Source organism: Erinaceus europaeus, chromosome 8 (assembly GCF_950295315.1).
Source record: "Erinaceus europaeus chromosome 8, mEriEur2.1, whole genome shotgun sequence".
Classification (NCBI taxonomy): Eukaryota; Metazoa; Chordata; class Mammalia; order Eulipotyphla; family Erinaceidae; genus Erinaceus; species Erinaceus europaeus.
This window is the reverse complement of record NC_080169.1, coordinates 68,320,472-68,346,085: the sequence shown is the minus strand read 5'-3', so window position 1 is coordinate 68,346,085 and position 25,614 is coordinate 68,320,472. Positions and strand designations below refer to the sequence as shown.

The 25,614-nt window shown below is 37.2% G+C and overlaps 1 long non-coding RNA gene across 2 annotated transcripts in view; it reads left to right on the top strand.

The window, feature by feature from the left end:
- The window catches only part of LOC132539910 (uncharacterized), a 36,458-nt gene extending 30,177 nt beyond the window's left edge, over positions 1–6,281 (top strand). The window contains exons 3-4 of one of the 2 annotated variants that reach the window (XR_009551198.1): positions 372–426; positions 5,090–6,281. This is a non-coding gene — a long non-coding RNA (uncharacterized LOC132539910). The remainder of the gene's footprint in view (positions 1–371; positions 427–5,089) is intronic. The other variant, XR_009551197.1, reaches the window with a different exon arrangement.
- Positions 6,282–25,614: the final 19,333 nt, after the last annotated feature.

The window sequence follows — 25,614 nt, the reverse complement described above, 5'->3', positions numbered from 1 at the left end:
TTTCAAATATAGCAAAAGTAAAGTTAATGATATTCAGCATTGCTCTGAAAATTTAGACTGCCTAAAAATACTGGTTATGATTATGTAGCATTTTGAATTCAGTAAATGTTTAGACATGTTTAATTTCCTATGTAAGGGCTATTTTTCATTTTTCTCTTTACCAGTATAAACTTCTTTAGTTCATACTGGCATTGTGCCCAGATAAAAAACCTTCTCAGACTTTGCTGCAGCCAAGGGTGGCATTATCAAAAAGTGTCAGTAATAACCTAAAATATTGATCTGTTAAAGATTTCTGGAAATATATATTTTTTGTTTTCTAGTATGATTTTGTTTTACTAATTCTCTGTTCCATTCTTTCTCCAGCCTACAAGATACTGAAGAGGAAGAAGTCATTCTAGCTCATAGGAATCCTTAATTCCACTTCAGGTAGTGTACTTCCTAGCAAAGCCCCAACACCTAGATATGAACCAAGGTCCAAGAGACCAACCACATGTACACATGTATCCATGTTAGGGGAAAATATGTTCCTTAAGGCAAGATTACACAGTAATTTTCAGTGACCCAATAACTGTAGCAAGCAAGTAGAAAGACCTAAAAAAGACAACATAAAGTACTTAATCAAATAGTTTCCACTTAGACCTACATACTGTCCTCACCTACTTCCTATTTCATTTTCCTCAATCACAACAAGGATAACTTTGTCAGACAAGTAAAGACTACAAAAGCTGGATAAGGGAAAGAAACCAGCATACTTTAATGATGGCTCCTGTGATTACTACCAGGCCACCTCCTCATCTCCAGGGGCCCTACACAGGGAATCCTGGGATTCCCACACAGACACGATTGGCCTAGATCACTAATAGACCCTTCTGTCTACTGTCAACTGGCCATCTCCATCAGGAACAACATAATGGACCCCTTTGTGGGCCCCTACAGGACCTTACCCTCAATGTTGATCAACAATGGTATGGACTACCCCTTTCAAAGAAGGGAGTTGGACCAAAATCCTTTACCACTCAAAGAAGATGGGTCTGGCAATGGGTACAGCCTAGAATATTCCTAGCTTAGACCACAGAATATGAGTTCAGAGATACAAGGATGCAGAGGTTCAAAAGATCCCAGATCAAATTGATGGGGTTTACAATTAATGGTGTTTATATACTTTTCCCAGATTTGAGAGCTTCTCTCTTCCCTGATCCAGCTTTCTAGTCCTATATCCAACCCTGACATCATCTCCTTAGCTACTACCTTTTGCCCACCTATATGTTAGCTATTGAGCTCAGGCAAAAATTTGTAAAGTCACAGGCCCCTTGGAATATACCTAAAACAGACCTGTTGCTTTGCGGTGGTGTGACACAGAGGAGAGAGAGGGGAGATCCAAAGCAGACAGAGAACACAAATCTTTATTCTCACAGGCACCACAGGGTTGGGTGAGAGCACAGTGGTTCGGGCCACGTGGGGGTAGCAAAAATGGCCACCTTCTGGACCACCCTTTTCTGTGTCTAACCAATGAGGTGAAAACTGGGCAAGAAGAGGGGAGGGAAGGAAGGAGAAGGGCTTTATAGGGCAACAACCAGGAGTGACTTGTCAGGACAGGATTGGTTGGGAAAGGTACTTGAGAATACCGTATTAACTCTCATGGAAAGTGGCACTAGCCTGAGGGCAAAGACTGCATCTGCATAATTCCCCAGCATCTCACCCTTTTCCTTTATATTTAATGGACACAGTATAGGAAATATAGAGTGGAGCAGGCTTAAATGTTTTTAAGGAATGCTGTGCTCAGGTGGAAAGATGTAGGACGTTTTTGTGGGGGAAGGAAGACTTACATGGCTGCCAACCTTGTGAGATTCATGTGCCCCCCCCTGTGTTCAACCCCTCTTTAGAGAGAGAGACTTACCTGGAGGGACTCATCTAATAGGTTAAGCTCTGCCAGGCCCCACCATCTCCTCACAATATTTATACATCTTTCCCTATCATTTTATGTAGTCATCGCATTAAGATGGTTCAATATCTGTAAAAGACTCTATCTGTGACAGAGGAATAGTAGTGTAGGGGTGAGCAGAAACCTTTTGGTCATAAACCTGAATGCTATTAGAAAACAGGAAGGGACAAGTAGGGGAGCAGTAAGAGCCACAGTGATGCCAAGGGAAGGCTTGGTGCACAAAGGGGTGTTTTCTGTCTCAGGGGGTATCCCTTGCCTCTGGGGCAGGGCTCAATAACGAGGTTGGGGGGGTTCTGACTCTGGGGGCAACTCTTGCCTCTGGGGGCGTTTTATGTCTCAGAGGGCATTTCCTATCTCTAGGGGCAGGGCCTGCAGGTGGGAGGGCATGCCTGCCAAGCGAAGGGGCTGTTTGACACTGTACAGTCCCCAAGGCAACTGGCTGCAAGGTCCATGAACTACTGCAAGTCAGTCTTTGAAAAACCAGCAGCATGAAGGGAAGGAAGCTCCTGTAAAATTGTGTAAAGTGTCCAAAGGATATACCAGCAAGTCCGATAGAAGTCTCAGTCCAAAGTAGGTGACTGGGGGGGGGGAATGTCAAGGGATGAAATGCTGCACGTCTATCTCCATGGGGAAGGTCAGCCACTGGAATTCCGCTTTACTGTAGAGAGTGATCTGGAACTGCCAAAACATGACAGGCAAAGCAGAAGCGAGAAGGGTAGACAGGCAGTAAGAAAGTTTTGTTCTTGGAGTCTGTGAATCAGGTTCTTCAGATCGCGTCAGGTGACATCTTGGGTTTTGGGGGTGTGCAACTGTAGTCGTGCAGTCTAGTGGGCGATGTCAAGAGTGTGCAGGGGTCCAGATGGTTTTTCCCGGGATTCCTATGAAAGAAACACAAACAATCTGCTTCCCGTGGTTAGCAGGGCATCTGATTTGAATTTTTTATAGAAGAAGAGGTTTGGTGCCTTAGCCAACTGAATATTGGGGGATGTATCTTTCTTTCTTTTTTTTTATTTAATTGGGCCTAGGTGTTTGGCGGGCCTTCTCAAGAACCATTTGTCTTTGGGGGTATTAAGGGATGTCTGTGGCATGGGTAATGTTATAAAGGGTAACATCTTTAAGTTGTTGGCTGACAAAGGCAGGCCTATAATAGTGAAATGAAATACACCAGTTAATTGTAGAAGAATATGTTAATGTTAATTTACATAGGTTGTATATGGAGGAACATCTTATAGTTTAATACCTTACCATATGAGCAGATGATTCTTCATGTGAAGGCTTGACAGCTGTAATCACTTACTTGTGAAAAAAAATAAAACTTGTAATAAGTTAGAAGTTTACTATAATTGGTAACTCGATGATTATAATTGGTTTAAGTATCTTTATAATTTTGGAAGGTCTTTGTCATATCATTTTAAGGCTGTTTAACCAATATAAGCACAATAAAATGTGGTAAGGCAAAGAACCATTGCTAGAGCCTCAGGCATAAGAATCATTAGCATAACCATTGTGTTAGCTATCATTTGCCTGGGCTGGTTCTACCTCTAATTGAGAAGGTATTTGAGAGCTTTAAATATCAATAATGTCTTCTCTACCTTTTGTTACATCCATTTAAGATGGAGACACACCCTAGGTGTGCACAGGATTTTTAGAGCAATTTTAGTTATAATATATTGATTTTTAACTAATTTTTACCTCAGACTTTAAACACAAATTAATTTTACCTTTATGAGAATTATGTTGAAAACTCTTTTATTTAACTTTGCCTGGCAAGAATGTAGCCTCAAAGTTACATTTATCAACCCTAAAGTTAATGTTTACCAAACTTTAAACACACAATGTTTACCAAACTTTAAACACACACATAAACATGGTCTTTAATACACAAGGAGAAAAACTTGTTATGAAGGCATGTCATTTTAAACACGAATTTAGATCCAAACTGTCCTAATTGAACCATTTTTACTCACACGGTTTAAGAATACTGACAGCAGAGAGGCTAGACAGCAAGCAGCCTTAAGATATTTAGAGAGTGAGGGGGGAAGAGAGAAATGGTAGGGAAGTTTTGTTTTTGGGCTCTGTGAAGTAATTTTTCAGATTCTGCCACTTTGTATTATGAATCCCGGAGGGCATCCTACCTCCAGGAAAAGTGGCAGAGGGAGGGGCTGCAGAAGCTGTGGTGGCAGCCGAAGACATGTCTGCCAAAATAAGAGCCTCTGGGCGACAGCTTCATGGTTGGTTAGATTAGGGCTGTTTTTCAGGTTAGAGTAGTGCTCCCTGCAGGAGACACAGGAGGGGATCCCGCACATCTCCCAAGCACTGCAATCACGGTCAAGAGAATCCACAGTGTGGCCCCAAGTAAAACGTTTCCTAGATAGAAAGCCTGTCTCATGTCCACAGAGAGTCAAGTGGCTGTATACTTACCTGCATCTGGGCAGGTCAGTCTCTGTTCAGGTGCCAGGTATCACTTTGTGGTGGCGGGACACAGAGGAGAGAGAGGGGAGATCCAAAGCAGACAGGGAACACAAATCTTTATACGCACAGACACCTCAGGGTTGGGTGAGAGTGCAGCGGTTCAGGCCACGTGGGGGTAGCAGAAATGGCCATCTCCTGGACCACCCTTTTCTGCGTCTAACCAATGAGGTGAAAACCAGGCAAGAAGAGGGGAGTGGCAGAAGGAGAAGGGCTTTATAGGGCAACAACCAGGAGTGACTTGTCGGGACAGGATTGGTTGGGAAAGGCACTTGAGAATACCATATTAACTCTCATGGGAAGTGGCACTAGCCTGAGGGCAAAGACTGCATCTGCATAATTCCCCAGCATAGATCTACTAACCTTAAAAAAAAATTCTTTATTGGGGGATTGTTTACAGTTGATAGTAAAATACAATAATTTGTACATGCATAACATTTCCCAGTTTTCTATATAACAGTTCAACCCCCACTAGTCTTCCTGTGCCTATGTTCCAGTACATGGATCTCCCCCCCACCCCCACTGCACCCCACCCCAGAGTCTTTTATTTTGATACAAAACATAGACCTATTAACTTTTTCCAAAATGGAGACCCCAAATCTCATTTGCTATATTCTTGCCTTTAGGTTCCTGAACATTAAATGATTTGTTCCTCTTTATATCTTAATGCTCTTTCAGACACCAAGTTGCAGATGCTACCATGACGGCAACCTGACTTCCCCCAGCAGACAAATTCACCAGTGTACCCTGGAACCCCATCTCTCTGGAGCCCTGCCCCACTAGGGAAAGATAGAAACAGGATGGATTGACTTGCCAATGCCCATATTCAGCGAAGAAGCAATTACAGAAGCCAGACCTCTAAACTTCTGCACCACATAATGACCCTGGGTCCATGCTTTCAGAAATAAAGAATAGGAAAGTGGAGGGGATGGTATATGGAACTCTGGTGGTGGGAAATGTGTGAAATTTTACCTCTCTTATCCTATGATTTTGTCGATATTTTATATTTTATAAATAAATTAAACATTTTGATTGGCTTAAATATGATAGCTTTCCTGTGAGTGCTAGAGCAAATTGATGAAGGAACCTAGATTTTTTTCCTTTATGCTTTTTGTTACATGAAAAAAAATAAAATGCATTTCAAGGTTAAGCTATAAAGTTGAGCTTTATTTCATATATCTAAATACATCATAATCATTCATGTCTACTAACTTAGTAAAATTATCCATTTTAGGATTTATCATAGGGACTCACATATAGCATGAGAAAATCTCAGAAGCATAGCACTTTATTCATCGTGTATTTAGACACTGATCATTCATAATCTTATTTACACTATGATTTTCTTAATAATGTAGGTGAGCCCTGTTACTCTCTCAGTGTGATCATAAATGTGCATATGTACTCAAAAGTTGATTTACTGTGATATTCAAGCCTAGTTATTTTCATCTATTTTGTTAGTCTCACCATTCTCTGTTTTCTAAGGGAATGGACCCTAATATAGCCTATTAAAAGCATGTAATGCATTACACCTGTTCCAAGTTTCACCTCCTGTTTTCTCTTTCCTTATTTCTTAAGTTCCGCTTATAAATGAGATTAGTTTTTATTCTTTCTCCTCCTTCTGGATTATTTTACCATGATTCCTACAAATTCCATCTAAGATGTGTCAAAGGAGACGATTTCATTATTTCTTACAGCTTAGTAATATTCTACTGTGCGTGTAATCACAGCTTTCTTAATCACTCATCTGTCCTTGAGCATGTGGGTTGCTTCCAGGTGTTAGCTATTATAACAGGGCTCCTGAAGTCATAAGTGTACTTGAGTTAATGGGGCAATAGTAGATACCTATCATGGGGAGATATGAAATTGTATTCATATAATAAATTCACCTTATAAATCATTAATTTATTCACCTTATAAATCATTAATTATCTAATAAAATGAGAAAAAATTCATGTTATCTTAGCACTATCTTTACTGAAGTGTGTGTATGTATATATACATTTGTTTGTGTATGATATACCCTCTTGAGACAGTTGTAAAAATACATATTGGGGGGCCAGGTGGTGGTGCACCTGGTTGACTGCACATGTTACAATGTGCAAGGATCCGCATTTGAGCCCCCTTTTGCGAGTGGTGAAGCAGTGTTGCAGGTGTCTCTCTGTCTTTCTCCCTATCACCTCCCTTCTTCTTGATTTCTGACTGTGCCTATTTAATAAGTAAATAATGATATATTTTTTAAAAAACTATATAGGTATATCACATGACTGACTGCAGTCTTGAAATAATTCCCACTTGATTGTTATTCATGTTACTTTTAATGTGTTATTGAACTTTATTTGCTAATATTCAACTGAAGATTGTATAGATAATATCTCTTCTCATTAGATATGTTGCTCTAAAATTGCCTTGTCTGTAGTATCCCACTTTAATCTGGTCTCAAAGTAATGCTGATCTGGTAAAGTGAGTTTCGATCTATACTGTTTGGTTTTTTAATTTTATTTTTGTTTATCTTTTTGAAGTGTTTTCCAAGGATTGCTACTAATTATTTAAATATTTATAGATTAGATTTCAACATTGAAATTGTTTTGTCCTGGATTTTCCCCTATCATATTGTTAAAAAAAAATAACTGACAGACATTATGTAAAGTTAAGGTAAACAAAATGACGGCTTGGTATACATATAATGTGAAATGATTACCACATATGTCCATTCATATTTGCATATAGATATAATAACAATAAAATAATAAAAGAGAAACTCTTAGTTTTTAAATGTTTTTGACTATTCAATTTTCTTAAAAATCAATCTATCCAGATTTTATTTGTGATTCAGTCTTGATGATATATTTCTGTTTCTTGTAGTTATTCAATTTGAGGGCATATAATTGTTTATATTAGTCTCTTAATGCTTGCGTTTCTGTGGTGTCATTCATAAAATTCTTTCCTTTTTCTTTCTTTATTCATTTTTTTATTCCTTGATCCTTTTCTTCTTGATCCTTTTCTTCTTTCCTTTTCTTATTCCTTCTCCTTGTCTTCTAGCTAGATGTATGTTTTGTCTATCTTTCAAAAATAGCTTTTGAGCTGGTAAAAAGGCAGTTGGACAGTGTATTGCTTTTTGCCATGCAAGCAACCCAGATTCAAGTTCAGCCCCCACCTCATTGGAGGAAGTTTTAGTGTCAGGGCATCTACCCTGTTTTTCTCTACCTCTTTGTCTTTTTATCTGAAAAAGTGAGGTTGGAACAATGAAGTCCTAGTGACAACAGCAACAAAAATAGTTCTTAGGTTTATTGATCTTTTAGAATTTATAGTATTATTTATTTCATCTCTGATTTTTATTATTTCCTTCTACTAATTTTTCACTTAGCTATTTTCTTATCCTAGTCCCTTCATGTAAAGTTAGGTTGCTTATCTGAGTTTTTTTTTTCCTTAATTTGTTTCTTATTAAGCATTCTTCTACTTACTTTATCTTATGGTAGGAATTCTATTGGAAATATACATTACTAGGACAAAACTATGTTTATCTGATTCCTCTGAACTTTTGCTCTAGATGTCTTTTATCCTCTGGAATATGAGAAAAATTATAAAGTATTTTGCATATAATTAATTAAAATTAATTAATTAAAATGGTATGAGCATCTTTCCCATACCAATAGGTAATATTTTGACACATACTTCATGTCTTACAATTAAACACAAATTTGACAGCATTTACACAAAAACACCATCAAATCTCACAGGTTAAGATCATAATCACACAAAACAGTTGCCAGTTACAAGTCTAGATTATCACTTGTGTTTCTGATTGGTGCTATAGATTGGAAATTCCAACAGTCCCTTCCTCAGGTTTGATCAATTTGCAAGAATCACAGAACTCAGAAAACAAATTTCCTTACCAGATTATTATAAAAGCTTATATCTCAGGGATAGTGAGATGGAAGAGATGCATAAAAAAAAAAAAAAGAACAAGCTTCTATACTATTTCCAGGTATGTGATTCTCCATACATCTCTACGCATTTATCAGCTCAGATCTCTTAGCTTTTAAGAAGAATTCTTTTCAGAAGCAAGACTGATTAATTCACTATTAGAGATTAATTCAGCTTCTAGACAGTCTCGCCTTCACAGACAGAAGTAGTGACAGCATTGGGGAGGAGTGTAGGTGATTTAGGATTGAAAATTCCAGCTCTCTATTCGTGATTGGTTTCTCTGACAACCATCTCCCAATGTCAGGTGTTTTCCAAAGGACTTCTCATTAACATAAAACCAGTTGTGGCAGAAAGGATATTATTATGGATAATAAGATGTCTATTTGAAAATTATGGCACTGAGTGGAAAATAAGAATTGAGGAGAAAAGGTCAAGATATTTTTTTAAATTGAAGTTTCAATATGTATTTTACATATATTTCAGATGTACATCATTGAAGATCTTCAATTTACATCCTTATGCCCACTCATCTACTCCCTGCCTTATCCTTACCCTTCTGATAAATATTAATTTGTCTTAGGGTCCAAAATTTATTTTAATTTTATTTAGCTTCTCACTGTTTTCTCTGTATGCTACATGCAAATAAAATATGATGTTTGTCTTTGTGGCTTATTTCACTTAGTAACCTCTGCTTTTTTCCATGTTGCTAATGACAAGGTTTCATCAGTCTCTATAGTTGAATATAATTTCATTATGTATTAATCATGTTTTTTTAAAAAATATATATTTTTCTGTTTTGTTTTATGTACATAATTTTATTGAAGAACTGTTGGTTTACAGGATTATTATAGCCACAGAGGTACAATGCCACATCTACTCAAGATGGCATGACATGCTTCACCCTCCACTAAAACTTCATCCTCCTCTACAATATAGCACTGGATCTCTAACCTCTCTAAGTATCACCACCTCCTCCCCAGGCCTTCCCCATTTTGAATCCCCCCACATTAAAAAAAAACAAAACACAATACACTAAAGTGTCACTTTTTATTTTTCCTTACTTTCTTTCCTAGGCTTCATTTATGAATGAGATTGTCAGATATTCATCCTCTTCCTTCTGGTTTATTTCTCTTAATATGATTTTATTCAGTTCCATCATGTTGTAGCAGAGAAGATTGCATTCTTTCTTATAGCTGGGTAGTATACATCATGCATATATACTACAACTTCATTAATCATTAATCTTTCATATGTTGTTAAATATTTTCCAAACTTTGGCAGCTGTAAATAGCACCACAATATACATTGTACATTTTGGTTAAGTTTATTATTATTTTAAAAATATTTAGTTTATTTATTATTGGATACAAAGAGAGAGAAATTGAAAGGGGGGGACAGAGAGACACCTGCAACTCTGCAGGTGGGAACCAGGAGCTTGAACCCAGGTCCTTGTAAATTGTAATGTGTGCGCTTAACCTGCTGTGCCACCACCTGGCCCCTTAATTATTATTCTTTAGGTAAATGTCTAGGAGAGTAATTGCTAGATTATATATATATATATAATATATATATAATATATTATATATATATATCTTTTACCTATTTTATATAATGGAAATTTAACCTCATTTTTTACCTATTTTAGATAATGGAAATTTAGCCTCATTTTTTACCTATTTTAGATAATGGAAATTTAACCTCATTTTATTTTTTTGGTTACTTTTAATAATGCTGCAGTAAACTTAGGGGAATACATATACCTCTCTTAGTTCATGTTTTCTTAATTTTTTTTGTTAATTTAAAATTTTTTTTTGTTAATTTGATTTACTTATTGGATATATACAGTCAGAAATCAAGAGAGAAGAGAAAGAAAGAAAGGGAGAGAGACAGAGCAGCAATGCTTCACCACTTGCAAAGCTTTTCTGGAGACTGGGGCTCAAATCCGGGTCCTTGTGCATTATAATGTATGCTCAATCAGGTGCACCACCACCCAGCCCCATTTTCTTCCTTTTTAACAAATGCTTGATTATTATTATTATCATTAATGGTACAAAGAGGAAGACACAGAAAGAAAGACCAGAGCACTGCTCAGCTTGGGTCTATGGTGGTGCTGGGGATTGAACCTGGGACCTCAGAGCCTCAGACATTAAAGACTTTTGCATAGCCATTTAGCTGTCTCCCCAGCACTGAGTTCATGTTTTTAAAAATGTTAAATAGTGGTAGAATAACTAAATTATGTAGTCTTTTTTTCTTTATTTTTTTGAGGAGGTTAATGATTTACAAGATACAGTTGTTGGTACATGTGTAAAATTTCTGTTATCTGCAAAACTATCTCACCCACAGCCTGGGTCCTCCTCCACCATCATGCAGGAAGATCTGAAAGCTTTTGATCCTATGGTATCTTTCCATCTCTTCCACTCTATCTGAAAATCTCATCTTGAAGTGGTAAAGTTCCATCAATGACAAAAATATGTATTTTAAAATTTTCTTTCTTTCTTTCTTTCTTTCTTTCTTTCTTTCTTTCTTTCTTTCTTTCTTTCTTTTTCTCTTCTTTTTCCTTTTGTCTTGTTAATAGACATTCAGATGGGAGTGGAATATCAAAAGGGAGAAAGAGACACCTGTAGCATTGTTACACTGTTCATGAAGCTACCTCCATATAGGTAGGGACCAAGGGCTTTAAGCTGGGTCCTTATACATAACAACATCTGCGCTGATACACCACAGCCAGGACCCCCAACACAAGCAATCTATTTTATTTTATTAGTGATTTAACACTGATTTACAAAATTTTAAGATAACAGGGGTTTAATTCTACACTGTTCCCACTACTAGAGTTCTGTGTCCCCATTCCCTCCACTGGGAACTGCAGTGCTTCTCCCAAGGTCATAGATAAGGGTTGACTGTTATTTATATATTTTTTATGCCCATTTTTTCCTATGGTTCTGCCTTCTCTTTCTAAGTCAAACCTCCACCTATTATTACTTTCTAATGTCTTTTTTTTTCCCCTTCTCTCTCTGGATCCTGATGGAGTTGGAGTTCAGAGCCCTCTTGTCATCTTCCCCTTATCACTTCTCTCCCCCCCCCCCCCGGGAGTATGGACCAAAAGTCTTTATGGGGTGCAGAAGAAGGGAGCTCTGTCTTCTGTAATTGCTTTGCCACTGAGCATGGACTTTGGCAGGTCAGTTCATACTCCCAGCTTGTTTCTATCTTTCTCTAGTTGGGTAGGGCTCTAGAGAGGTGACATTCTGTGAAATATTTGGGTGGGGGGAGGTAGAAGAATCACTCAGAGGCAGAGCCAGCAAAGTAGTTGAGAGCTAGCATGGCCTGGGCCAGCATGAGACTTCCCTTCACTGATTTATTTCACTTGCCAGATGAACTCTTCTCAACTTATGGGGGACTTATGCAAGGACAGGATTTAACTCACAAGATAACACATCCTTTCATAGTTTACTTTGTCTCTTTCATTGCCTCTGGTCTCTGATATCTGATTACTGTCTGACATGTCTCTGATATCTGATTACTGTAAAAAATGGCGACTAATCCCTAGCACTGCAAAAACGGTATCATCTGTTTTCCATCTACACCATGCCTCGGCCTCACGTGAGCTCAATGTGCAGCTTGGTGATACGAGAATCCGGCATGAAGCCCAGCCAGTCTATCTTGGCGTTACTCTCGATCGCACTCTATCATTTCACGAACATCTCATAAAAACTGCAGCAAAGGTGGGTGAGAGGAATAACATCATTGCAAGACTGGCCAGCTCCTCATGGGGCGCGAGTGCTTCCACACTACGATCATCATCTCTGGCATTATGCTATTCCACTGCAGAATACTGTGCCCCAGTATGGTTCCATAGCCCCCATGTCCACTTGGTCGATTCCAAATTATATTCCTCCATGAGGATAATTTCTGGAACCATCCGTTCCACCCCGGTTCCATGGCTGCCAGTTCTTAGCAACATCGCCCCGCCAGATATTCGTCAGGATGCAGCATCATCTAAGTTCATTTCCCACGTCTACGCTCGACCGGACCTGCCAATATACGTGGATATCTTCGCCCACCCTGTCCAACGCTTGATGTCTCGTCACCCAATCTGGTCCCCTATGCCTACACTGAACTTCTCTGTTCCAGTCTCTTGGAAACAGAGCTGGCAGTCAGCTGAGGTAAAGAACAAACACCTCATCACAGACCCCTGCAAGCATCAACCCGGCTTTGACCTAGCATGTTATGATTGGGCCCTCCTCAATGGCTATCGAACAGGCCACGGCCGGTGCGCCGCAATGTTCCATTGCTGGGGATCCAGAGAGGACCCGAACTGCCCCTGTGGCTCCAGACAGACTATGACCCACATAGTCAACGACTGCCACCTCTCCAGATTCAAAGGAGGTCTCGAAACTTTACATCAGGCTCAACCTGACGCTGTTGACTGGCTACGGAAGAAGGGCAAACGCTAGAAGAAGAATTGCCTCTGGTCCATATTTAAGAAAAGATCTAAGCACAATCTGACTTAGGAAATAAAAACTATGTCTGCAATGGAAATATAGTGTGCATCAAAGGAATTGACATACTTATCTAATGAATATTGGGAGGATTCTGAGATACAAATTTGAGAGTAGCTCTTCAAAGTCATACTACAAGGGGTGGGAGTACTTACACAAACTACTGAATGGGGATACTTACACAAGTCTCTGAATCTGATGGCATGGCAATAAAACTGAGTTCTATGCAAAATCATTTTTCCAGAGGAGGTCCTTGATGTTTGATTATAGTAAATATGATGAAAAATCTGATAATTTATTATATGAATCACAGAGGGGATAGTGGCAATAGATTTGAATACTGGTAAATTGAGAATCATTATGACACCCCCAAAGATATTCCATAAGTTGTACTCTTCTGAACAGGAACCAGGCACTTAAAGAAATTTAGTTGGTATATTTGCACTTTAAAAAAAATATTGTAAAAATGAAACACTGACAACAACCATAGGATAAGAGGAGTACAACTCCACACAATTTATAGGCTATGCTGATGACAGTTCTTACAACTGAACCAGACTCTTTAATGTCTATGGGGATAAAGCCTACATTCAATTATGAGAATCTATGTGGAACATTTACCAGATTTTCCACCATGTTTCGTGCCTCCAAAGACTTATAACAAATAGGTCATGGTATTCTTAAACATAACACTAATGGGAGATGAGCAGATGCCTATGAGTTGGAGAGATAAAACAAAATAAAAAAAAGATAGAAGGTTAACATATACTGCTTAAATAGAAAATAATAGTTCCTGAGCCATTTTACATATCAGAATTAATTCTCTAATTCACAACTCGCTGATTAAAACACATTATCCTCTTAAGAAAGAAAACTGTAACATCACATAAAATTTGTGCAGTGAATATATCACTGGATACTTTACAAAGGATTACAGAACCATTTCCAGAGTAATTGAGGGCTGTGAAAAATGCAAGCATTTCTAGAACTGCTCAGTATAAGGTTTGAACTGACAGGGAAACCATGGGATCTGAAGCACCTTCATGGTCCTCTGGTTACTTGAGAGTTTGTAGATATATAGTAGAGCTTGGTTCAAGTCCACAGCGTGTCCAGTATTTTTGTCCTTAACTCATGACAATTTCATTAATCATCATGTATATAATCAAGAGAGAGCTATCTAGCAATTGGCAGAACCTATGTATTATGGCCTATTAAATAAGAGTCATTAGGGCATCAAGAGCCAAGTGAAATCATCAGAGATCCTACTGTCATTTTGAGCAAATTTAGAAATCAAAAATAACATCATAGGAGGAACCACTGAGATTAATAGCACTTTTTTTTTTTTTTTTTTTTTGACCAGAGCACTGATCAGCTCTGGCTTATGGTGGTGCATGGGATTTAATAGCACTTTCAAAGACTCTGAAAATGTAGTGATAAAGGTTCACATAATATTTTCTTTCAATTCACCTATATATATTCTGCAGAAATAAAGTGAATATTGGCATTGCATATATTACTATAAATTTATTCAAGTGCAACCCAATCACAGCTGTTGTATTATGCCATCTGTCACAGAAGCTGCTATTGGGGATATCACTTTGTTAAATGACAGTAGATTAGCACAGTCTTTGGCACTTTTCATAGGACTAATGATATTGCAATATAGATCTATGTATGTACATGTGCAATACATATATAATTGTATGCATTTTATATTTATTTTTAAAATTCATTTCACTAAGAAAGATCCTGTTTGGTTTGCATTCACATAGTAATAATAGGAGTACACATTTCCTCCCTTGCTCAAAAAGTATGTAGTTTTGTTTTCTGTTACAATAGAGAATTAAAGAAACTTGATTGCTCTGACATGGCACAGAACATAGTACTACATTAGTTATTGGTGAAATTATAAAAGAACTTGATATGTAAAACACAGAATGTGCATGAGATATCCTTGTAAGAAACATGAATCAATCAAAATATGAAACAAAAGTCTCATGAGGATTCAAGTGATTCCTAAGTTCAAGATGCGAAGCCATCCTGATCTCCCTGGGCAGATTTATTCCCAGACCTTCACCTCACCAGAGCCTTCCCCTACTAGGGAAAGATGTAGGCAAGCTGGAGGTATGAATTGACTGGCCAATGTCCATGTCTGGCAGAGAAGCAATTACAAAGGCATAACTATTCCATCCTTCTGCATCTTAAAGAGAATTTTGATTCATACTCCCAGAGAGAAATATGATAAAGAGAGATGATCAAAGATCTCTGAATTCCAATTACACTGGGACCTGGAAATTCTATAACTAGGAACCTTTGGTTTTGTTCCATCAAGGAGTGTTGTTTTATCCAGGCTGGCTTCACAGGCGGGTAACAGAGATGACCAGAGACACGCGGCTGGTCCGGGAAGCTGTATTTCTTTATTCACGAACAATGATTCATAAACTAACCCAAACTAATCACCAAACAGAACTCTCCTGCCTCCTTCTCACCTGGCGGCGCCAAGAAGTCTCGAACTTCTCGGGCAGTTCCGTGGAGATCTATGCAAGCCTGTGCGTTACCCCCTCGGCCACTGTGGATCAGTGAATTCGGATAGGCCTATCCTCTCGATCAGTGGTGTTCCAAGGTCCAGAAGGCTTCTTTGCCCCACGTTCGGGCGCCAAAGGAGAAGGAAGAAAATTTGGAAAACACCTCCGGAAGTCAAGTCCTCTTTCCCTTACCTGAGAAGGAAAGGGAAAAAGATATCACACCAAGAAGTTGCAGAAGGTATAGGTATGGCTTAGAAAGTAAGTGAAGGTGAATCCTTATATATGAATGAAAATGGACATCAGCTTCCACATAGTTATCCCTCTTTGCCCAAGTAGTTAATGTACTTCTTTGGTGGCTATCACTACAGGAAGATGGGGGCATAGTATTTTGGTGGTGGTAGAGAATTATAAGTCTATTATCTTACAATTTTGTACATCACTTTTATTTACTTATTTAACTTTTTATTAGTGTTTTAATGTTGATTTAAAAAAACACTAGATAACGGGTATAATTCCATACTGTTCCTACCATCAGAGTTTTATGTCCCCATTCCCTCCTTTGGAAACTGCAGTACTCTCAAAGTCAAGGATATGGGTTGATTGTTATTTCTATAACTATATATATTTGCCCATTTTTCTTTTCCTTTTTTTTTTTAACCAGTGAACTTTTCATCTCTCACTTATGGTGGTGGTGGCAAGGTAGAGAAGAGGGTGGGGTGTGGTGGGGAGACAATTGAACCCGGGACCTGGGAACCTCAGGCATGAGAATCTGTTTGCATAACCATTATGATATCTCCCCCACATTTTGTCCATTTTTACTGTGGTACTTCTTCTGTTCCATTCTAAGTCACACCTATACTTCTGAGTGTCCTTCTGTTCCATTCTAAGTCACACCTACTACTTCTGAGTGTCCTTCCTTTTTTCATTTTCTTTCTCTGGGTTCAGATAGAGTTGGAGTTTAGAGACCTCTGGTTGTCTTCCCTTAACATTTCTCTCCCTCTGGGAGTATGGCCCAAACATCTTTATGGGGTACAGAGGTGGGAGGTCAGACTTCTGTAACTGCTTTTCCACTGGCATGGTCACTGGCAGGTTTATCTATACCCCAGCTTGTATATATCTTTCCCTAGTGGGTTAGGGTTCTGAAGAGGTAATGTTCCCGGACACATTGGTGGGTTCATCTGCCCAGGGAAGTCAGGATGGTATCACAGTAGCATCTACAACTTTGTGGCTGAACAATAAGATATAAAGCAGGACAAAATATTTAGTAAACAAGGACCAAGAGGTATGAATAGAACTTTGGTGTAATACTCTAAACTCAATACAAGTTCTGCTTTGTATTTTCCTTTCTGTTCTCAACTTCTTTCTATGAGTGGGAACACCCCATCTTCATCCTTCTCTTTCTGGCCTATCTCTATTAAGATTATTCCTTTAAGCTCCATCCAAGATAGGCTGAAGAAGGTGAATTCATTATATCCATCATATATATCCATTGTATATATATACTACACTTCCATTGAGTATATATACTACAACTTTCTCAGTTACTCGTGTATTGTTGGACACCTAGCTTGTTTCCAGATTTAAGTTATTACAGATTGTGCTGCTGCTATGAAAATATGTATACACATATCTTTTTAGATGGGTATAATTTCTTCTTTTAGATATATCCCCAGGAGGAAAATTGCTGGATCATAAGGTATGTTCATTTCTTGCCATGGGAGAGTTCTCCAAACTGCTCTCCCCAAGGGTTGGACCAATTTGCATTCCCACCAGAAGTACAGGAGAGTTTTTTTCCTCCCTACAATCTCTCCATTATTTCATTATTTGTTGTTGCTGATGTATGACATTCTCATAGGGGTGAAGTAGTATCTCATAGTATTTTTATTTACATTTCTCTGATAATCAATGACCTTAAACATTTTTTATATGTCTGTTGTCCTTTTGGATTTCTCTTTGATGAATATCCTGTGCATAAGGATCTTGGTTTGAGCCCCTGCTCCCATCTCCTGCTCCCCACCTTGTGGGGGGGGTTGCTTCACAAGTGGTGAAGCAGGTCTGCAGGTGTCTATTTTTCTTTTTTCCTTATATTTTCTCTATCTTCCCCTCCTCTCTCCATTTTTATCTGTCCTGTCCAACAACAATGAGATCAATAACAACAACAATAACCAAAACAAGGGCAACAAAAGGGAAAAACATAGCCTCCATGAGAAGTGAATTTGTGGTGCAGGCACCAAGCCCCAGCAATAATCCTGGAGGCAAAAAAAAAAAAAGAATGATTTTATTAAAAAATATTTCAGGTAACTGTTACAATTTTGAAGGTTAAGTGGTCTGTTACATGCTACAACATTCATTTAAGACTAAGGAAAATTTTTTGTACTTTGCAGCTGGTACTTCTAATAATACTTATTTAGGAAGTAGCATACATTGAACCTGAGCATATAGCTCTGGTATATGTATTTTCTGACTTGGAAGCTGTTCACCAGAGTGAGACCTACAGGAAAAGAATATTCTGTCTGTGGCACCAAACCACTTGAGTATCTAACTCAGCAGATTTAACTAAGGGTAATATATTTATGAAGAAAATGTTTTCTGTCAAGAAATTGACAACTTTCTAGAGCTTAAGGAAAAATCAGATCTTCTCTGTCAGATAAATTGTTTTACTTACAATAAACATTTCTGCTATTATATTGGATCCTAATAAAAAAAGACAGGCTGATCACATGTCATTAATTGACTCTGCAACTGGACCTTCTTTACTATGCTGAATATTGGCAGCGATATCACGTTATAAGGCCTAGCAGGTATAGGAACAACATTTGAATTTTAGCTTGAGCATATCCAGACTATACTAGTTAGTAAGTCACAGAGATATCTTCCAGACTTCCATGTCACTTAGTTATGCTGCATAGAAACTTCTATCTCAATTTATATCTTTGAAAAAAAATTTTTAAGCTGATGCAGAGGTGAATTGATATGTGGTACTGAAAATATGCTGGAGAATCAATAAAAAAAAAGGAGGGGAGTCCCAGTGAGGGATAGTGAAAAAGAGTGTAACATGATGGTGGTGGTGGTGGTGGTTGCAGACACCTATCACAGGGAAATGAGAAATTGTACCTATGTGTCAATCGTACTATAATCCATTAAGCTTCTAGTAAAATAAAAGAAACTTTAAAAAATAAAACAAGCAAAGCCAAAGTTCTAATTATCAGGATAAGCTACAGATGCTACATAATTTGAGTACAGAGGATACTGCCCACAACTCACCAGATTTATAAACTTTTCTGACTCTAATAACTATAAATGGATAGCTGCAGCAACTGTGTACAGAAACCATGGTGAAGAAAAAAAAGTTTATGTGTAGATTGTACTGAATTAAAGAAAAAAATATATCATTTTTGAATTTATAATTTGAGGATAGCTTAGCAAGAGCATCTTATGTCTTCCATGGGATTTCTCTGTCTTGGCTCGAGTTATTTAACTGTACAGGAGCTCAAACTAGCCAAGAAAGGAGCAAGAATAATGCCAGTGCAAAAATGACTAGAGGAGGGAAAAAGTGATTATACATATAAATATTAATTATTTACCACATAGTATATAATTAATGTCAAGTTATACCATATGTTAATTAATTAATATATATTAATATTATATTAACATTACAATCTTGAGACTAGATTCAACAGTGGTACTTTTGCATCACTAATCCTAACATTAAATAAATTTGCTAACATTAAATAAAATTTCTGTTTGAATAAATAACATTCTTGAGAAACTCTGACTTGTCTTTATTTCATCTCTTTAGAAAAAAAGAGATGCTACAATAATGTCAATTTTCTCAAATCATAAAAAAATAAAATTTAACTGTTGATACAAAATCTATCTAGGAAACTACAGATGAGTTTAGAGATTATTTAATCATTAACAATAAAATCCCAATGACAATTATGAGACCTTTAGAAAGGAATAACCTTGAAACCATCCACATATTAAATCTTGTAAAATACATGGAAAAATACTACCTCCCCTAGTCTCATTTTGTGAATTTGCATAGTTAAGAAGTTAATTAATTAACTGCAGGGTAATAATGCACCTATTCAGGGATGGGGGTGGGGTTTCTCCTGTGAATTCCTCTTCTCTACTTCCTCTGCTCCCCTCTAATTTTAGTCACTTCAGAAACTATACATTCAAATTTATTTTTTCCTTTGCCCCACTAGACTATATTATCTATATACTATTTCCAATCCACTGTGGAGTGGGAAACACTTTTAGAGAGAAAGCAAGGGACTTTAGATTGAATTAATTTGTTTTCCTTTACTTCTTAATTGTAGTCCTGTATTGATTTTGTCCAATGCCTGCATATTGCTGCTTTATAAATATTAATCAGCATTTATATTGTCTTTAAAGATAAAAGAGTAAATTTATTATTTGTTTATATACAGACTTCTCCCCAAATTTTGCACATGTTCAGTATATTTATCCTCAAAGCCATGTTTCTATATATTTTGAAGATTTAAAAATATTTTGCATAGATACATTTTATGTACTCAAACTTATAAATACGATATCAGTGTTATAAATCTTATCATTTGCTGTTGTCTTTTGGTCTTCAGTGTTCCACTCAAAATTTTTCAGAAAAAGAAAAAGAAACAGAGAGACAGAAGGGAAAGTCTCTAGTTATTGGTGTTTCTTGCATCGTGGTGGGTGACAGATTTGAACTTGACTATGCTTACAATAAAGCAGGCATCCTCCCAGGTGAGCTAGCAGTAGGCTCCATAAATTTTACTTTTTCCTTACTATTTATAGCCTATACCATATATTAATACATGTCCATGCATTTTCCTTATTATTATGAGATTAATATAACTTTATATATTTACAAGTTTATGAAACATTTTCTTTTAATATTTTTATTGGGTTCCATGGGAGTCACATAATATTTATATATATGTATATATGTGTGTGTGCATATATGTATATATATACATATATATGTGTGTGTGTGTTTGCATATATATATATATATATATACGTATGGATGTATATATACATGTATTCTTATTATTCATTCATGGGACATATTTATTTATTTTCATGGCAATTATTTAATTCTGGACTGTCATTTTAATATCATCTTGATATAGATATACTACTTAATTTCTGTTTAGGACCAAAGCATATTTTCTCCAGTGATGCTTATAACCATAATACTAATAAATCCCATTTTAACCAGATCTGTTTGATATCCTTTCCTTTCAGAAATGTTGATTTCAGAATACACTATAATAAGTCTTATGGTTTGCATCCCAAGGATACAATCTGTGTGACTGCTATTAAGTAGAATTTTTTTTATTTATATTGACCAATTGTATTAATCAAAAGTCAAATCATGTTGACTTTTCTCTCTGATTTAGACTTTTAAATTTTGTTTAATGAGCGTAATTTTTGTTTAGCTTAAATGTTTATTTTTATGTTCAGGTTCTTAAAAATCCATTTTGAAGGGTGTCGGACAGTAGCACAGCAGGTTAAGCTCAATGTTGGTATTCTTCATGTTGGTTTTGTCCCCTTCCACCTACCTCTGAGAGACTTGGTTTGGCCCCTGCTAGTTTCACGCCCCTCTTTCTCCCCGCCCCCTATGCTAAGGAGGGCCAGAGTCCCAGCAGCAGCCGCTGGAGGAGAGTGATGGGAAAGCACATGGTGTGGTGATTTGCCTGCTCGTGAATAAAGATTAAACTGCAGCTTCTCAGCTCAGCCGTGTGTCCTCGAGTCTCTGTTCACCGCTGCGAAGCTAGCCTGGCCTGCTGATGCCACCGAACCTTAACAACAGCTCAAGTGGTGCAAAGGGCAAGGACCAGCCAGTTCTAGTCCCTGGCTCCCCACCTGCAGGGAAGTTGCTTCACAGGAGGTAAAGCAGGTCTGCAGGTGTCTTTCTCTCTCCCTTTCTGTCTTTCCCTCCTCTCTCCATTGTCTCTGTCCTGTCCAAGAACAATAATAAAAACAAAACAAGGGCAACAAAAGGGAAAGTAAATAAATATTAAAACATTTTTATTAAAAATCTATTTATTTATTTAAAAAAGGAGACATTAACAAAACCGTAGAATAGGAGGGTTACAACTCCACGCAATTCCCACCACCAGACATCTATATCCCGTACCCTCTTCTGATAGCTTTCCCATTCTCTATCCCTCTGGGAGTATGGACCCAAGGTCATTGTGGGTTGCAGAACGTGGAAGGTCTGGCTTCTCTAATTGCTTCCCCGCTGAACATGGGCATTGACTGGTCGATCCATACTCCCAGTCTGCCTCTCTCTTTCCCTAGTAGGGTTGAGCTCTGGGGAAGTGCAGCTCCAGGACACATTGATGGGGTCATCAGTCCAGGAAAGACAGGTTGGCATCATGCTGGCATCTGGAACCTGGTGGCTGAAAAGAGAGTTAACATACAAAACCAAACAAATTGTTGCACCATTATGGACCTGAAGACTGAAATAGTGCAGATGAAGTGTTGGAGGGTACTCACTGCAGACTATTGTGTACTTCTGCTTTCAGGTATATACTTTGCCCTAGTTTACGGATATATGTGAACATATGCTCTATCTCAGGGTCTATATCTAGGTTTTGGGACTTTGTTAGGAAGTGAACCACCTGGAATGAAATTAGAGAATACTATGAAAGGAAAGGTCTCACCTGAGTAATGAAGCTGAAGGGTTGTAGTTCCACACCTGAAGTCTCTGGACACAGTCTGAAGTGAAGCATGCTGGGGTGGCACTCATTGCATTGTTTAGGTTGTGATTGGTGGACGCAATATTATTTGATATGAATTGAGAGAAGCATGCAGGAACATGTGCCCCAATAATTTTTATTTTATCCAGAAAAGGAGAGGCAACTTTGGCATTGTTCCACCCCTGTGAGGACAGAGGGTCTTGAACATGGATCCTAGAGTGTACTATACCAGATGAGCTACCACCTGTCCCTTGGTGTTATTATTTTTAGTGGCATGTGTTGGAAATTCAGTTTTACTCTCTTCAAATAGTAACTCAAGTTTCTAGTCTCATTTACAAAAGTGTCCTTCATTTCTCAACATTATGTAATATATCCTCTATCATAATTTTGCAAGTAACCTACTTCAATCCTTATTCTTCTTCAGTTGGCTAGTCTGTCACTGCACCAGTATCACACTGACTTTATTGTTTGTGCTACACTGTCATAATACCTTAACGTATGCATTTCTTTTCTTACATTTTTAAATTGCTTTAGTGACTCATGAAAATTTATCTTTCTCTATAAATTTTGAATGAATTTGTTAAGACCCTAGAATCTGGCTATGGTGTTGAATTGAATATCAATGATTTTATTGATTAGTTCTAGGACACTTAAAATTGTTAGTATTTTATTAATTCTATTCATGAGCATACTTTACCTCTCATTTCATTCAGTTGTACATTGATATCTTTTAATGAAAATTTTAAAAATCTCCAGAAACCTCTCAGAAATCTTTGCTATATTTTTTCCTAGGAAATTGATAGGTTTTATTATCACAAATGACATCTTTTTATTTCATTTTTTAGTTATACATAATCAGTAAGATATTGAAGAATAATTTATTATGGAATAAAGAGATAAGCATATGTGACAATATTTGGAATTTAGTTATAGAAATAGCAATACCAATCTAGAAAAAAGCACATATACAAAAAATCTTTGAAGAAAAGTGCTGATTTTTATTAAAAATTAATGAGAAATATGAAAATTCAATTTAAAAGCACACAAAAATTGAATAAAAGAGATAAATGTAACATAAATTTTCTCATTTAGATACATTATAGCTACACTATTAAAAAAAGAAAACTAAGGAGTCGGGCAGTTGCGCACCCTGTTAAGCACACGTGGTGCAAAGTGCAAGGACCAGTGTAAGGGTCCCAGTTTAAGCCCAGGCTCCCCACCTGCAGGGGAGTTGCTTCACAGGCGGTGAAGCAGGTCTGCAGGTGTCTCTCTTTCTCTCCCCCTCTTTGTCTTCCCCTCCTCTCTCCATTTCTCTCTGTCCTATCCAAAAACAACAACATCAATAACAATAATATAATATAATAATATCTGTAATAATAAAACAAAGGAAACAAAAGGGAATAAATAAATATTTTTTTAAAAAAGAAAACTCATAATTTTCAGAAAGAAACTAAAGCTTGTCATTTAGATACAAACTTACAAGGATTCAATACAAGTAACTTTACCACATAACTTAGCAGTAATTTTTCTCCCTCTTTTTGTCTCTCTCAGAGAGTGAATCAGAGACTGAAAGAGATTACATCACTGAAGCTGAAGATTGGCCTCACACCTTGGTCATGTACATGACAAAGCAACACACTATGAAAGTGAACTATTTTGTCAACTCAAAATATTCTTAAGTATACAGATCTTCTTTCATAAAATTCATCAGTTCCTGTCCTGTTACATGAATTTTTCTTAAATTCTTATCTCCTTTTATTATAGATAGATAGAAAGTCACTTCTACATCTTTCTTGTATTTCCTTATTATGGATGGTAATATTTTAATGTGAGAATTAAATCAGAAGATAGAAATAATATATATAATCTTGAGACTATTAACCATATGGGAAGAAATAATAAATTCTCAGATAAAAAGAAAGAAGTTAAGGACAGAACATGAAAAGAGTTAAATAATTACCAGGGTTTTTATATACATATTATGGGTAAATGTGGATGTTGCAGAAGCTGAAGATGGAATAGAAATGTAGGTAATACCTCAGCAATTAGCACACAGATTTTAATGTGAAAAAACAACCAATTTGAGCCCCCGCACCAAATGGGAACACCAGGCACAGAAGCAGGGGAAGTTCCATGAATGATAGAGTGTTGTATTCCTTCTCTCTACTTCTATCTCTTCCTCTCATTTTTTATTTATCTTAAATCTAAAAGGAAAAATGTTTACTGAAAGTAGTGGAACCTGCTACCCATGAAGCTTTGAAGCAGAAAGTGATGCAATTTTCTCTTTCTGAAAGATCACTGATAATTTGTGACAAAGCAGTTTTAGTGGAATAATCTGAGAGAAAACAACATTGGAACAGGTTAAGGGATGAAAAGCTGGTAAACAAAGGCATCCACTTCATATTTCATAGGGTCACATTCAGCTCTATAAAATTCACAGATCATATCAGTGTGTACTTTCACCACAGATAATAATGTGAAACTCTTTATTAGTTAAGAAGCTAGATAATGTCTGCAAATGTCTACAACTGTATATAATTGCCCCCCTTTTCTTCTAAGTCCAATCCTCTCTTCCCCTCCAAGCCACACATAACCCTATTACTACTACATCCAAATCTCTCTCCCCCTTTTGTCCACTCTCTCTGGGACCTGATGTAGTGGAGTTTGAAGAGCTTTTTTTATCCCCTCCCTCCTATTACTGCTCCCCCACTGGGAGTATGGATCAAAGTTGTTTTTGTGGAGCAGAAGGTAGGAGTTCTGGCTTCTGTAATTTCTTCTCCCCTGGATTTGGGTATTGGCAGATCGAGCCATACTTCCAGCCTGTTTCTGTCTTTCCCTAGAGGGATAGAAGTCTGGAGAGGCTAGGTTCCTGGAGACATTGGTGAGGTTGTCTGCCCAGAGAACTCAGGGTGGAATCATGCTAGCATCTGCAACTTTGTGTCTTGAAGGTGGCAGGGCATAAAGTGAATTAGCCTCTACTTTATAAGTTTACCTGTAATACATAATTATAATCAACATACAACTAGAATGGAATTTATGTAACAGATAACTAAAATATCGTATAATTACTATGCAATGATTAAAATGTTTTTATTACAGTTATAAGTAAGTAAAAAAAATTTAAAATTGTGGAATTTTTATGAAAGACCATTTATTCCCAAGTGCTCTTCAATCAAATGATAACAGACTTTTAACAGAAAATATTCTCATTTTCTGGCTATTGTAAAAATAGTTCTAGAGCACTCAGATATCTCACATATGAGGATCTCACATTCAACTAATAGAATAAAGTTAAGGAGCTAGACATATATTATTGTGGCAAATTTGTCTTCCAGTCCCTAGGGCTTCTGGTAATATCCTTACAAAGATTCTGGTTTATCTTCACTATATAACATGAAGGTATTTTACCTGGAGATTTTGTAAGTCCTATACAGAAGATTTAATAATCCAAGCTTTTTTTTTGACCTTACCATTGTTAAAAATAGTCACAAAATGTTGATGGTCTTGCAGCTTTAAAAAGTAACTGTAATGGAGAC